Source organism: Balaenoptera borealis (assembly GCF_965194805.1).
Source record: "Balaenoptera borealis genome assembly, chromosome: 2".
Classification (NCBI taxonomy): Eukaryota; Metazoa; Chordata; class Mammalia; order Artiodactyla; family Balaenopteridae; genus Balaenoptera; species Balaenoptera borealis.
In genome coordinates, this window is record NC_138867.1 from 151864035 (window position 1) to 151880062 (window position 16028).

Consider the following 16028-nt stretch of genomic DNA (forward strand, 5'->3'; position numbering starts at 1 on the left):
TCATTTTCACAGTATTGATTCTTCCAATCCAAGAACATGGTATATCTCTCCATCTGTTGGTATCATCTTTAATTTCTTTCATCAGTGTCTTATAGTTTTTTGCATACAGGTCTTTTGTCTCCCTAGGTAGGCTTATTCCTAGGTATTCTTTTTGTTGCAATGGTAAATGGGAGTGTTTCCTTAATTTCTCTTTCATATTTTTCATCATTAGTGTATAGGAATGCAAGAGATTTTTGTGCATTAATTTTGTATCCTGCAACTTTACCAAATTCATTGATTAGCTCTAGTAGTTTTCTGGTGGCATCTTTAGGATTCTCTATGTATAGTATCATGTCATCTGCAAACAGTGACAGTTTTACTTCTTCTTTTCCAATTTGGATTCCTTTTATTTGTTTTTCTTCTCTGATTGCCGAAGCTAGGACTTCCAAAACTATGTTGAATAATAGTGGTGAGAGTGGACATCCTTGTCTTGTTCCTGATCTTAGAGGAAATGCTTTCAGTTTTTCACCATTGAGAATGATGTTTGCTGTGGGCTTGTTGTATATGGCCTTTATTATGTTGAGGTAGGTTCCCTCTATGCCCACGTTCTGGAGAGTTTTTATCATAAATGGGTGTTGAATTTTGTCAAAAGCTTTTTCTGCATTTATTGAGATGATCATATGGTTTGTATGCTTCAGTTTGTTAATGTGGTGTATCACATTGATTGATTTGTGTATATTGAAGAATCCTTGCATGCCTGGAATAAATCCCACTTGATCATGGTGTATGATCCTTTTAATGTGCTGTTGGATTCTGTTTGCAAGTATTTTGTTGAGGATTTTTGCATCTATGTTCATCAGTGATATTGGGCTGTAATTTTCTTTTTTTGTAGTATCTTTGTCTGGTTTTGGTATCAGGGTGACGGTGGCCTCATGGAATGAGTTTGGGAGTGTTCCTTCCTCTGCAGTTTTTTGGAAGAGTTTGAGAAGGATGGGTATTAGCTCTTCTCTAAATGTTTGATAGAATTCACCTGTGGAGCCATCTCGTCCTGGGCTTTTGTTTGTTGGAAGATATTTAGTCACAGTTTCAATTTCATTACTTGTGATTGGTACGTTCATATTTTCTATTTCTTCTTGGTTCAGTCTTGGAAGGTTATACCTTTCTAAGAATTTGTCCATTTCTTCCAAGTTGTCCATTTTATTGGCATAGAGTTGCTTGTAGTAGTATCTTAGGATGCTTTGTATTTCTGCGGTGTCTGTTGTAACTTCTCCTTTTTCATTTCTAATTTTATTGATTTGAGTCCTCTCCCTCTTTTTCTTGATGACTCTGGCTAATGGTTTATCCATTTTGTTTATCTTCTCAAAGAACCAGCTTTTAGTTTTATTGATCTTTGCTATTGTTTTCTTTGTTTCTATTTCATTTACTTCTGCTCTGATCTTTATGATTTCTTTCTTTCTGCTAACTTTGGGTTTTGTTTGTTCTTCTTTCTCTAGTTCCTTTAGGTGTAAGGTTAGATTATTTATTTGAGATTTTTCTTGTTTCTTGAGGTAGGCTTGTATAGCTATAAACTTCCCTCTTAGAACTGCTTTTGCTGCATCCCATAGGTTTTGGATTGTTGTGTTTTCATTGTCATTTGTCTCTAAGTATTTTTTGATTTCCTCTTTGTTTTCTTCAGTGATCTCTTGATTATTTAGTAACGTAGTGTTTAGCCTCCACGTGTTTGTGTTTTTTACGTTTTTCTCCCTGTTATTCATTTCTAATCTCATAGCGTTGTGGTCCGAAAAGATGCTTGATATGATTTCAATTTTCTGAAACTTACTGAGGCTTGATTTGTGACCCAAGATGTGATCTATCCTGGAGAATGTTCCTTGCGCACTTGAGAAGAAAGTGTAATCTGCTGTTTTTGGATGGAATGTCCTGTAAACGTCAATTAAATCTATCTGGTCTATTGTGCCATTTAAAGCTTCTGTTTCCTTATTTATTTTCATTTTGGATGATCTGTCCATTGGTGTAAGTGAGGTGTTAAAGTCCCCTACTATGATTGTGTTACTGTCGATTTCCTCTTTTACAGCTGTTATCAGTTGCCTTATGTATTGAAGTGCTCCTATGTTGGGTGCATATATATTTATAATTGTTATATCTTCTTCTTGGATTGCTCCCTTGATCATTATGTAGTGTCCTTCCTTGTCTCTGGTAACATTCTTTATTTTAAAGTCTATTTTATCTGATATGAGTATTGGTACTCCAGCTTTCTTTTGATTTCCATTTGCATGGAATATCGTTTTCCATCCCCTCACTTTCAGTCTGTATGTGTCCCTAGGTCTGAAGTGGGTCTCTTGTAGACAGCATATATATGGGTCTTGTTTTTGTATCCATTTAGCAAGCCTGTGTCTTTTGGTTGGAGCATTTAATCCATTCACATTTAAGGTAATTATCAATATGTATGTTCCTATGACCATTTTCTTAATTGTTTTGGGTTTGTTTTTGTAGGTCCTTTTCTTCTCTTGTGTTTCCCACTTAGAGAAGTTCCTTTAGCATTTGTTGTAGAGCTGGTTTGGTGGTGCTGAATTCTCTTAGCTTTTGCTTGTCTGTAAAGGTTTTGATTTCTCCATCAAATCTGAATGAGATCCTTGCTGGGTAGAGTCATCTTTGTTGAAGGTTCTTCCCTTTCATCACTTTAAGTGTATCACGCCACTCCTTTCTGGCTTGTAGAGTTTCTGCTGAGAAATCAGCTGTTAACCTTATGGGAGTTCCCTTGCAAGTTATTTGTCGTTTTTCCCTTGCTGCTTTCAATAATTTTTCTTTGTCTTTACTTTTTGCCAATTTGATTACTATGTGTCTCAGCGTGTTTCTCCTTGGGTTTATCCTGTATGGGACTCACTGCGCTTCCTGGACTTGGGTGGCTATTTCCTTTCCCATGTTAAGGAAGTTTTTGAGTATAATCTCTTCAAATATTTTCTCTGGTCCTTTCTCTCGCTCTTCTCCTTCTGGGACCCCTATAATGCGAATGTTGTTGCGTTTAGTGTTGTCCCAGAGGTCTCTTAGGCTGTCTTCATTTCTTTTCATTCTTTTTTCTTTACTCTGTTCCGCAGCAGTGAATTCCACCATTCTGTCTTTCAGGTCACTTATCCGTTCTTCTGCCTCAGTTATTCTGCTATTGATTCCTTCTAGTGTAGTTTTCATTTCAGTTATTGTATTGTTTATCTCTGTTTGTTCTTTAATTCTTCTAGGTTTTTGTTAAACATTTCTTGCATCTTCGTGATCTTTGCCTCCATTCTTTTTCCAAGGTCCTGGATCATCTTCACTACCGTTATTCTGAATTCTTTTTCTGGGAGGTTGCCTATCTCCACTTCATGTAGTGGTTTTTCTGGGGTTTTATCTTGTTCCTTCATCTGGTACGTAGCCCTCTGCCTTTTCATGTTCTCTACCTTTCTGTGAATGTGATTTTTGTTCCACAGGCTGCAGGATTGTAGTTCTTCTTGCTTCTGCTGTCTGCTCTCCGGTGGCTGAGGCTATCTAAGAGGCTTGTGCAGGTTTCCTGATGGGAAGGACTGGTGGTGGGTAGAGCTGGGTGTTGCTCTGGTGGGCAGAGCTCAGTAAAACTTTAATCCGTTTGACTGCTGATGGGTTGGGCTGGGTTCCCTCCCTGTTGGTTGTTTGGCCTGAGGCAACCCAACACTGGAGCCTACCTGGGCTCTTTGGTGGGGCTAATGGCAGACTCTTGGAGTGCTCACGCCAAGGAGTACTTCCTAGAACTTCTGCTGCCAGTGTTCTTGTCCCCACGGTGAGCCACAGGCACCTCCCGCCTCTGCAGGAGACCCTCCAACACTAGCAGGTAGGTCTGGTTCAGTCTCCCCTGGGTTCACTGCTCCTTCCCCTGGGTCCCGATGCACACACTACTCTGTTTGTGCCCTCCAAGAGTGGAGTCTCTGTTTCCCACAGTACTGTCGAAGTCCTGCAGTCAAATCCCGCTAGTCTTCAAAGTCTGATTCTCTAGGAATTCCTTCTCCCATTGCCAGACTCCCAGGTTGCGAAGCCTGACGTGGGGCTCAGAAGCCTGACGTGGGGCTTCACTCCAGTGGGTGGACTTCTGTGGTATAAGTTTCTCCAGTCTGTGAGTCACCCACCCAGCAGTTATGGGATTTGATTTTGCTGTGATTGTGCCCCTCCTACATCTCATTGTGGCTTCTCCTTTGTCTTTGGATGTGGGGTATCTTTTTTGGTGAGTTCCAGTGTCTTCCTGTCGATGATTGTCCAGCAGCTAGTTGTGATTCTGGTGTTCTCACAAGAGGGAGTGAGAGCACGTCCTTCTACTCTGCCATCCTGGTTCCAGTGTGTTTGTTTTTTAATATATGACTGAAGAGAAGTTATAGAATTTGTCCAAGATGCCTGGTAAGTAATGGGATCATGGAAGGAAGACATTGAGCAGTATGATTAGAGGCAGTGATTTGAAAAAATGAAAAGTTATTTTAAAAAAGTGAAACTTAATTTTAATACCTCAGCAAGTTGGTACCCTTTGTATTGATCAGCTTTTCTACATTGAAACTGCAAAGCAAACAAACATAAACCTCAGTGGCATATGATGTTAAGCACATAACTGACACATAACTCTGCAGGTTGGGCACTGGCTTTTTCTAGGTTGGGCGATGCTGCTCAGCTGTGGTCACTCTGCTCTACGTGTCTCTTTTTTCTTCTCTTAAGACCAGAACGCTAAAGTGATCTTCTCATGGGGAAGACAGAGCCCTAAGAGGGCAAATAGAACAAAGGAGCCTCTAGGCCTCAGGCTTGGAACTGTCACACTGCCGATTTTATCTCATTCTGTTGTCTAAAGCAAATCCTATGGCTGGATCCGTTGCTGGGAATAGATAATTATGGTCCATCCCTTTAGCTGGAAGAGTGAAAGGTTACATGGCAAAGGGGGAAAACTTAAGTCACCTAGACCAAGGTCCTTGATAGGTTTTAAAATAAAAAATTAACTTCTCTTATTATTTTATCTATGATTTCCTTTAGGGGAGAATGGAAACTAAAGTTTAATTTAAAAGAGGGAGGAGGAGTGGTAGAGTTAAAAAAAAAGTCTCTACCTCCTGTGGTATATGTTTGAATTCATCTTCATTAAATGTACAAGTGTTGCTACTTCACTGCGCACATGTCTGGTTTCCTTACAAATTGTGAACTACTTGAGGCCAGATGCCTTATTATCATAAAAATACTATTACTAGTAAATAATGTTTATAAAGCACTTACCATGTGCCAGACTCTGTGCTATATGCAGTACAAATAGTATTCTATTTCATCGTTAAAACAACACTCTTAAGTAAATGATAGAATCCTCATTTCACAGATAGAAAATTAAGGCACAGAGAAATTTCATTACTGGGCAAATTATACAACTTCTTTATCTGGTAGCTACTCCTGAGTAGTAAATCCATAAGTATACATGAGGGCAGAACTGCCATAATGCAGGGGAATGGGACACTATTTTTAACAACTGTCCCAAAGTAAGTTTTCCAAAGGGAGAAAAATTATATTTGTCTGAAATGCTATAAAGCAAAAAATGTACATCAAAGCAATGATAAACAAAGTGAAATAGTCAATTATATTTGATGCTCAACATTGTAAATAATTCACAACTGCCCATTGGTATAAAAGTAATCCATTGGTATACAAGTAAAGGCAGGCTATAGACTCTCTTGGAAAGAGACCTACTGCTGCTATATATGTGTGTGTGTATATCTATATATATATATTTTTTCTTCTGCTTCTCAGGTTTTCTTTCACATATATTTTGGTTTGTTTTGTTTGTTCTTTTCACCTAAGCTTTGCATGCTTAGTAAATCTTGTCTGAATGAATAATTGTCATATATAATTTAAATGACTAAGACACGCTGTTATATTAAGATATATATAAAACATCTCTTATGAGCTGAAGTCCTTACATTTTCTTTCATTAAAACAAAGTTACAGTAGCTTCACATTGAGTTATAATTAAATCTTTGGATCCAGACATATCCTGTTTTGCTTGATCCATTAACTTATGCTTAAAGACTTACAAAAGAAGGTTCTGTGACCAATTTTATACATCATACACTTACTTGGATTCAGAATAAGATACAAGAATTTTAACATTTATTATGAAAATTATTTGGTGGAATAGAATAAGATGGTCTGAATGATTAATTTTGTATGACCAGAACACTGTGCAAATTTAAATGATATTAAATTAATGCTTTCATTTTTTCATAGTCAATATTTACATTTCTTAATAGTGAAAATCTGCTTTAAAAAATCAAATGAATCATGATCCTGAAGCCATGAGCAACAGGGAATTATTTTAAAAGAATTTCAGGCTTAGCTACACATCTCTTGATCGAGGTCAAAATTCTAACATTGGGATGTTAGAGGTCTAATTCAGCTGTCCATGCTTTCTAACATGGTTGAATGTTAGCAATCATTATATTCGGAACCAATAAGCATCTAGTGCTGTTCTTTTTTTAGAATCGCCTTTGGTCTGCAGAGGAGAAACAGCCTCAGTTAAGCTTTTAGCAGTGCTGTTTTTATGATGTGAATTATTTAGGTAGTGATTCTTTCGATCTGGTATTCTTCCACCTCTAAAAAAATAGTTCCTCTTTTAAAAAATTCAATAGGATAGAAGTAGAAACCCCTTTAAACATTATTAAAGCCTGAATAAAAGCATATTGGTATCATCAAATATTATCATTTTGCGAGGTGATCATATTCAGAATTCTTCATGAGACCCTATTTTCTGTTGCAAAGGAGTGGAGTACCACCAGAAAACAGTACCCTGAGCTAAATACAAAACAACTAGTTCATATTTTTCTATCTATTGGAAATAAAGTTAATTTATTCAAGAAGAAAATTGATTTTTTTCTTTTAATAATTTTTCTCTGGCGCATAGGTAAAGCTAATTTCTCCCCACATCAAAGATTTTTAAGATTCCTCCTTATAGAATAAAATGCAAAAAGCCTTTGAAAATCGACAGTAGCATTGTTTGAAAGGCACAATATGGTCCTTCTCACTTTCCCTAGTTTAGGAAAGAAAACAAGAAAACTTATTAGAATTGTGTCTAAAACAAGGATAAATAGGCTCTAAAAGAGACCTAAGAAACAGACCCCATAAACAGATACAGCATAAACTATGTGATATTTATTTTGACCTTGTTTCTGTGGTTATTCTTTTCCCAGCATTTGCAATATTATAAATAGGAGAGTAAAGGAGAAGGGTGTTACTCTTTTAACAGTGGTGGAACCATTCCGACTGGGCTGCAGAGCCGCGTGATTTATAAAGTGGAGGGTTAGTGCTTGGTTTAGGACTGTCCTTTGAAAAATATATAAAGCCCTGCTTGGACTCCTCCCACCTAGGTAGTTATTGTCATTTCAATCCATTTGGTTAGCTTAAGTTTTCTACTTCAGTCCTATCTTAGAAAATAACCAAAATAATAGGACTAATTCTTCATCTCACCATACCGCTACTCCTGTGGAACTTAACTGACTTGTCACTGACCTGTATTCTGTTTGTGCTGGTCGTGCTCATTTCACACAATTCAGTTTGTGTTTCAGGGATAAAACTTTATGTTACAATCCTGTTTCAAACAAACAAACAAAAATTTTCAATAATTTGAATTTCCTCAAAGCCCAAATTCCTCAGCAAGACCTAAAAAAGTATCACAAGGTACATGGAAAGTTCTTCACCCCTGGAGATACTTTGCAGACCCCTCCCAACCTCAGGTTTCACATAAGATGTCACCTCTTCGCTGAAGCCCTCCCTCAATTCTCTGGGTAGAGTTTGTTACCCTATGCTATATCTTCTGTTTTCTTTATACCAAGTATATAACTATCGTGGAATACTTATTTGTATTCAAATATTATAGTTCCCATTAGATATTGTAGCTCTTCAAAACATGGACTGTATAATGTTCATCTTATTTGTTACATGATTAGCCTCTCAAATACATGTTCAGTATTTGAAAGAGTCCTTAATAAATAGTTATTGAGTAACTGTAAATATATATTTGGCTCTGTTTATTTCTTTTTATGTTCCTCCCCAACCCTCAGACTTTAAGTTCTAAGGGATGAGTATTCATATATATTTTGTTCACCACCGGGAATCAATGCCAAGTACAGTACCTGGTATATAGTTGGCATGCAACAAATGTTTAGAAAGTGAGGAAATACATTGATAATAAGAATGTCAGTGGCTGATAACGGCTTTTAATGTTTAAGAGAGTTTTTGTATGTGAAATTCTTTGACTCAAAAGAATGAACCTCTGTTGATAAATATTTTGGCATCATGGAAAGGTGGTTTTAAGATACCGCTGTGGTTTTCAGAATGTGGATTGCGGCCCATATATTTGACATGCTGTCAACTTAGGTGACTGTGACCAGCATTTTTAAAAAAGAAGAGAAGTTGGATTTTATTAGTTTTCTGCTACTGTGTAACAAATTACCACAAACTTAGCAGCTTAAGGCAACATTAATTATCTCACAGTTTCCGTTGGTTGGGTGTTGGGGCACAAGTTAGCTGGATCCTCTGCTCAGGGTCTCACAGGCTGCAATAAAGGTGTGGGAAGGGGTGTCTGGCTCTTAGTCTCAGTGTTCTTTTCTGTGACATTGTGATTTATAGTAAGAAACAGATATTTGCTCTTCATCGCATTTCTGGCAGAGAGGTCCTAAAACTCTTGGAATTCCCGAAGTGATGACGAAAGATGCCTTTTGTTATATTAATGGTGACTTGTGTACCACCTAAGGATGAGGTGAGGGCTGGTTGCCAGGAGAATCAAACATGTGATTAGAGGGTTGGAACTTTCAGTCCTACCTCCTGACCTTCAGGAATGGGAAATGGGCTGGAGGTGAATCACTTACCAATGTCCAATGATTTAATCAATCATGGCTAGGTAATGAAGTCTTCCTAAAACCCCCAAAGGGCTGGGTATGGAAAACTTACGGGTTGGCGAACATGTGGAGATTCCAGGAGTATGGCACACCTGGAGAGAAGTGTGCCTTTCCCTCCCTATTCTTCTCTTCCATCTGGCTGTTCCTGAGTTGTATCCTTTAATAGACAGCAATCTAATGAGTAAATGGGTTTCTTGAGTTATGTGAATCATTCTAGAAAATTAATTGAACCCAAGGAAGGGGTTGTGGGAACCTCTGATTTATACCCATTGGGTCAGACACATAGATGACAACCTCGGCTTGTGATTGGCATCTGAAATGTGTGTGTGTACGTGTGTTTGGGGGGGGGTAGTCTTGTAAGATTGAACCCTTAACCTGTGAAATCTGATGCCATCTTCTGATAGTGTCAGAACTGAATTGAATTGTAGGACATAAAGCTGGTGTTTACAGAGTTGCTTGGTAGTATGGGGACCCCCCCCCCCCATGCTGGAATTGGTACCAGAACCCATTTATGTTCCAAGATCAGGTAGTTGGTGGAAGAATTCATTTCCTTGCAGATACAGAACATCCGGCTTCTTTAAGTCTAGCAGGAGAGGGTCTGCTTCAAGTCTCTGACCTCTATACTCAGTTTAAAGGGATCACCTGATTAGGCCAGGCCCACCCAGGATAATCTCCCTTTTGGTTAACTTAAATTTAACTGATTAGGGGCTAGAGACTTGAACTATATCTGAAAATTTTCTTTACCTCTTCATATAATATTACCTAATCAGTGCGTAGCATCTTGTCATTCACAGGCATCGTCCTTACTAAGGGGGAGTAGGGATTATACAAAAGCATGATTCATTGGAGCCATTTTAGAGTTTTGCCTACCATATTGCTCTAATAATATGTGTGCGTGTACATTTACAGGCTCATGTGTTGAATTATGTGTGTATAGCTGTATAAGTAGTGGGTCATAATGCAAAATCTATTTTGCAAATGTGAGTCACGTTCAAAAAACTTGAAAATCACTGAGTGGAGGATAAATTTACAGTGCTTCTCATATTCCCCAAAGTGAGGAAATATTCCAATCACAGCCAGTGCTAAGCAGCTTTAGAAGTTTATTTCCTGATATTCATTACTGACTATTGCAATTTTTGCATTCATTTGTTCCATCAATCCATGGTTATTGCATGCACACTGTATGCAAGCCTTTTGCATTAGGCAGCAAAGACCATGGATTCCTTGAGATCAGCAGTCATGATGGAAGATACTGTGTGTACCTAAATAAATGACCAGTATAATTCCAGGGTGGTAATGGGGGGAAAGTGGTAGAGAATTTTGAAAAGAAAACAAAGGTAAAGTTGATATTTTGAAAGAGGTTTTAATATTACTGTATCTGCTAAAAGACCACATTTCTTTCCCAGCTTCCTAAAACTCAGCTTCATAGTTCAATAATAGCAGAAATAAGGCAAGTAATTAAAAAGAGAAGAAAGGAAAAGATTAAAGAAGAACTTACAAAGGAGCCAGTGTCTAGAATATGCTTCTCACACATTTTAAAGAAATAATATCACTCTACTCGGCAATTAAAACAGAAATTAAAGTGCATTTCTAATATCATATCTTTTATTTTTTATAGTTTTATTACTTGCCTCAAGTCACTTCAAGTCTCAGGAATGGGGGTGAGCACCCACTCAAGTTGCTATCGATAAGGCTTATGAGTCTTTGCATTTGCTGTGCTGACAATTGGTCTGGCACAAGCTGTGAAAACCCCCCAAATCTAGCGCAAACACTGCTCTCATCTGTCTCTGCCACCAAGCGGAAGCCAGTGGCAATGAGGAGATCATACATATTATACTTTGATTGTTATCTGGGCATGCAGACTTACCAAAGTGCTCATAAATGAATGTCAGTTTCCCTAAACCAAAACATATTTTGATTAGCTCATTTTATTGTTACACCCTATCCATTGTTAATGCACTGGAATACCACTGTATTTCAAAGCTTAGGTCGAAATTTTAAAGCCTTTATCTCATCTTCTAATATGTCACCTATGGAAAGGGCTGCTCTGTCTTTAATGTTGAGGTATTGTGTGCTGTGCAAAGAAATGTTTTTCCTTAGTATCTTGAGACTTTCTATTTCCAAATGAACTCAGATTCAAGGCTATCACACAGTAATCACTTCCTTGGCAGTTAGATGAGGACACTTCCAGTTCAGTGATTGTGAACCAATTGTCAGAGGACTGGCTGTCTGCAATTGTCATAAAGTGCCCTTTAGTTCCTTATTGCCTTAATATTTCTATCAGAGTCATTGTCTTCCATGATCCATTGATATTTCTCCCATAATATTGATAGCATTTTTCTTTTAAGGATCTCAAAGAACTTAATGAATGTGTCACAGACTCTTTTGTTAATTTTGTTGATTAGATTTATGGATTTATGGATTCATAGTTTAGACTCATGAAGGATTTGTTCCCATTGAGCTACAAAGCCTGAGAGATTAATTACCACTCCCCCCATCCTCACTCTTCCGTCATGTTCCACCTCTATTAGAAAAAGTAAGCATGGAACGCAAAACAAAAGAATTATAGTTGTCGCTAAATGATTGTTTTTCAGGAATCATTTGCAGTATGTAATTATCCAAAATTATGTTAAAGTTCATAATTTTATATGAAACTGAAAAAAGAAATAGACGCTCCATCTAGAAGGTAGTCTAAATATTATAAACCCTATTAAGTCTAACAAAGTACCTAGAATGACAACCTTGAAATACTTGAGTCAACCCTTTATCTCCTGCCCATGAGTTTTGTAAAGATAGCTAAAAATAAATTGTTTACTCATTTTTCTGTAATAGAGATCTCAGTTCTCTCTTTGCACAGCTTTTCTTAGTGATGTTGCAGCTATTTCCACCTCTGTGTGTATTAATGCAAAAAGAGTTCAAGGGTAGATGTCCTTCAGATAATTCAAAATACATGTTATAGTTGTAAAACTTCAGTTTCAAATGAATAACCTGCACTTAGTACAGAGTGACATTTAATTTAGATGTTCAGTAGTATAGATTATTGGTTCTGGGGGTTATACCTTGGCCGGTAATGAGTGCAAAAGTGACATATGACTGATGTTATTGTTTGCAAATTATTGTAGTGCCAGGGAAGGTAACTATTAAAGACAATCAAATAGAGCCCAGGTGTATAGTGAAATCATTAGTTTCGGCAAATATCTTGTGATTTATTCAAAAGCTTTTGCATTATGAAATGCTGAAGAATTTGAGAGACTACTCACCGTCATCCAAGGAGGTTGTGACCTCATAGATTAAATGGAATGATGAGTTTCTGTTGTCACAGTGACACTGACTTGAAGACACAGCCTTGGCAGCATAAGGTTAACTTGGTGGGATTAAAGCAATGAATGGATTTACATAACATTTGAAATGCTGGTATAGGGTTTTCTTTGTCACATAAAATATTGACTTACCAGAGATTGATTTGCTGTTAAAAACATTCATTTCTGGTGTAGAATAAAATTCTGAAAAACATTTATCTTATTAATAGCTCTTACTCTCCAGATATTTTTTAAGAAAAATTTCTATTTGGCTGGACTACAGCTCCATCAATCTCTGGACTCTTACTATATTCAAATTCCTTACCATGATAATATTCTCTTACCACTCCCACTTTTCTCTCCCTGAGATCCACAGAATAACTTAGCAAAGATGGTGATTGGCAACTTTAAAAATGATCTCAGGTTTTCAGATTTTTTTTTTTTTTACTAATATATAATTGAACTCTTACCTGAGGTTCATCAAGACTGAGTAGCTTGACTCATCAAGAGAAACCCCCCAAAAAAATCAAATGGCTTCAATTCTCCAGTCCACCATTTCACTAGAAGGATTAATGGCATGTTTAAATTTTTGGTTTTCCAAAGAAGCTCTTTCAGTGTTCTTCATCCTACCACAGTGCTGAGTTAGTATTTAAATGTTTCATTTTGTGCATTTCAAACTGTCAGACTGAAGAAATACCAATAAGTGTGTTAGGTTTAGATAATCGAAAATTCCCTTTACTCAGCCTCTCAGTCTATATTTATCTGTCTGGCTGTGAAATCTATTCCAAGAGTATTCATCTACCACCCAAATCTATTCACCAAGCATCAAGACTCATCAGTGAGATGGAATAATGCCATTTAATTAGTCTTTGATATACAGCTTAATTAGGTCTTAATAAGGGGTAGTGCATCCTAAAATCAATTATCTTGCTCTTTTTAATAAGAGCAACTAATTAGTTGGAAAATCACCACAGTTCTCTTTTGATCCTGAAGCTTTCCATGGTGCTAGGAAGAAGGTTATGAAGAAGAAAAAATTATTCTCTAAAATATTTGGGAGAAATGTCATATTAAACCTAAAAGGATATATTCAAAACAATTGCAATACGTTAGAAATATTTTACAGAAAATGCAGTGCCACCAATTCAGCATCTTTGCCTGGTATTTCATAGATTTTTAGTTCATGCTATAAAGAAAAGTCAAGTGCTTTTCTACCTGTGTGTCTCGCTTTTCCCTTTGCATTGTCCTAGATGTAGTTCCACTGCAACTTTGTCTACAGTGGTCAGGGTGCCACATTTACAAGGAGTCATCTTCATAAACTGGCACCTCTTTTAGCTCTAACCTAGGAAATGCCCCCATGAGCTGCTGAAGGCAGTTACTATATGAACGGCTATGTGTTCCAGGTCTTAGGGTTCTTCTGTTTGGATTTTGTTTGTTTTCCCCAACACAGTAGATTCTGCTTAGCTGTGCAAAAGAAGGATTGTCTTTTCATGATACTCATAAATTCACTCTACATATATTTATTCAACCCATACTATGAACTAGGTCCTACTCAAGCCACTGAGGTTTGGTTGTGAGTCAAAGAGCCAATGACCTTGGTCTTGTAGAGCTCACATTTTAATGAAATGAGATAGAGGGGGTATGAACACAAAAACCCATTAACACTAACAGACACGCCTGCCTCGTCAAGTTTGTCAAGAGTTGAAACGGTACCTCGTGGGGATCAGACTGAGTCTGTGGAGTGTACTCTGGATTATGCTCCACCGCTTATGAAACGAAGCCGCACTGCACTGTCTGTCTGCCCAGGTGTATGTGACTTGTTTTAGTTCGGCCATGCTTAAGGATACAGTAAGGAACTTGGAAGCCACGTTCAGGCTTAGCCTAGTTCCCTTTGGGAAAGTCACTCATCTCAGCGGGCAGCCGGCTTCCAGAAAAGTCCTTCAGAGAATCCATTAATAACAGCTGCTTGCTGCTAACTACTTCCTGGAAATACATACTTCATAGAAGGGACAATAAATGAGGGACGTTTTTGAAGAGCTTAGTAATCAAGCTCAAGAAGGTATGGGTCATGGGCTTTCTGCTTGGCCCCAAAGAGAGTCATGTATAATTGGTACTTAATAAAAACAACTTCATGATGATAAGGGCTCCCTGTACCAGGGAGAGCAAACACATTGAAAGGTTTCTTTGGTACCCAAAGCTGTAAGCGTCCTCTCCCTCTTGCTAGCCTCAATAGTACAGCATCAAAAGATGCACGGATACCCACACAGCTTGGGCATCCGTCACATTTGAGGAGTCCTTACTGGACTAAGGCCTTCAATAACTTTAACCTACACTTCTACCTTGAATAATTTTGGAGAGCATACTGAATCCTCTTATAGAACTCATTAGGTCTTACCTGGGAGATTTAAGAAAGCAAAAAGCGTAAGAGTCAAGTTACGCCATCAAGGAACTGCGGTAGTTTTAGTTGCTCAGAATTGAAGAGACTGTGTTAAAGACAGATGTGTTCCTGCTTCAGTCTCCATCACATAATACTGCACCTTTTTTGGTCTTTGTCTTCCAATAATAGTCATTGATCACACACACCACTACTATTTAACAAGCATAGCATGCTCCGTGCCTCTTTGTTTCTCCCCACCAACGTGTTCACCATACTTTTCCGAGGGAAGAATTATTCTGAAAAGCTGTTCACCCTCATGAGGTCTGGTAAATGGTTGCCTTGCATTGATAGCTAATCCTGATTCAAACGTTGAACTTAACATCCTTGTGAGTAGTAACTGCTGAATGGGAAAAGCCAGTGAGCTCCTGTGAGACAAACCCCATCAGAGGTGCCACAGAACAGAAGAGTAGATGTTCTGGTCTCATTTAATCCAAACACAGTGGGATTTGGGGTGAGAAAGTGAGTAGGGAGGAAAGGAGAGCCTAATGTTGGAAGAAATGGGTAAACAGCTCCAAGTCTTTCTAAGGGAAAGATTGGATTGAACATGGCATTTATACATTATAAGGAACTAGATATCTAACCTAAGTAAGAATAAGCGGTTTAGGGAGAATTCTTGGTTTAAAAATTAGAAGATTATCAGAACGAAGTTTACTAAACTAAAATGCTTAGGTTTATTAGTATTCTGCCAACATGCACACACAAGTCGCCCTCAAGTGTAGGGCCTCAGTACAGACCTCAGCTCTGTAAAGGACTGACTATTGAAAAGACAGATGGATTGATAAACACAGAGGGGAAGGGAGGCCTTCATAATAGAATGAGTGAACACAATTTCTGACCTTAAAATCCATTATTGTTACAGTTTAGAGATGAAAGTCAGAATTCTACTTCATTATTGTAGCCATATGCAGGAAACAGAGATTTATGCCAGAACCTTATCTCTTCCCAGGCAGTTTGGTGAAATGTCACATTTGCTTTGTCCAGAGTATGCCAAGGAACTGCTGCTGATACTGGAAACTCTGGATAATCAACACATATCAACCGCCTAGAGGAACTTGGCTCCAATTGTAAGCTCGTAGAGGCCTTCAGTTGACTAAGGCCTTAGCCGTTGGCTTGGGCTTATTGTGGCCTCTGTTTCTAAAGATTCAACATTCACTCCCTATGGAAGCCTCAGTAATTGCCTGTTCCATGCCAGTTACCACTTTATTATAAGCTTTCATACTCATTGTTTGTATAGTGGATTATTGTCATGTCTGCATGTCTTATCTTTGATAATAGAAGGTTAGAAGATACAGTTGTCTGCATGTCTTATCTTTGATAATAGAAGGTTAGAAGATACAGTTAAGTATGAAGAGTTGTCTGCAGTGTTTCAGATTCAGGCTGTTCATTTTCTTTGCTTTGTGACACTGA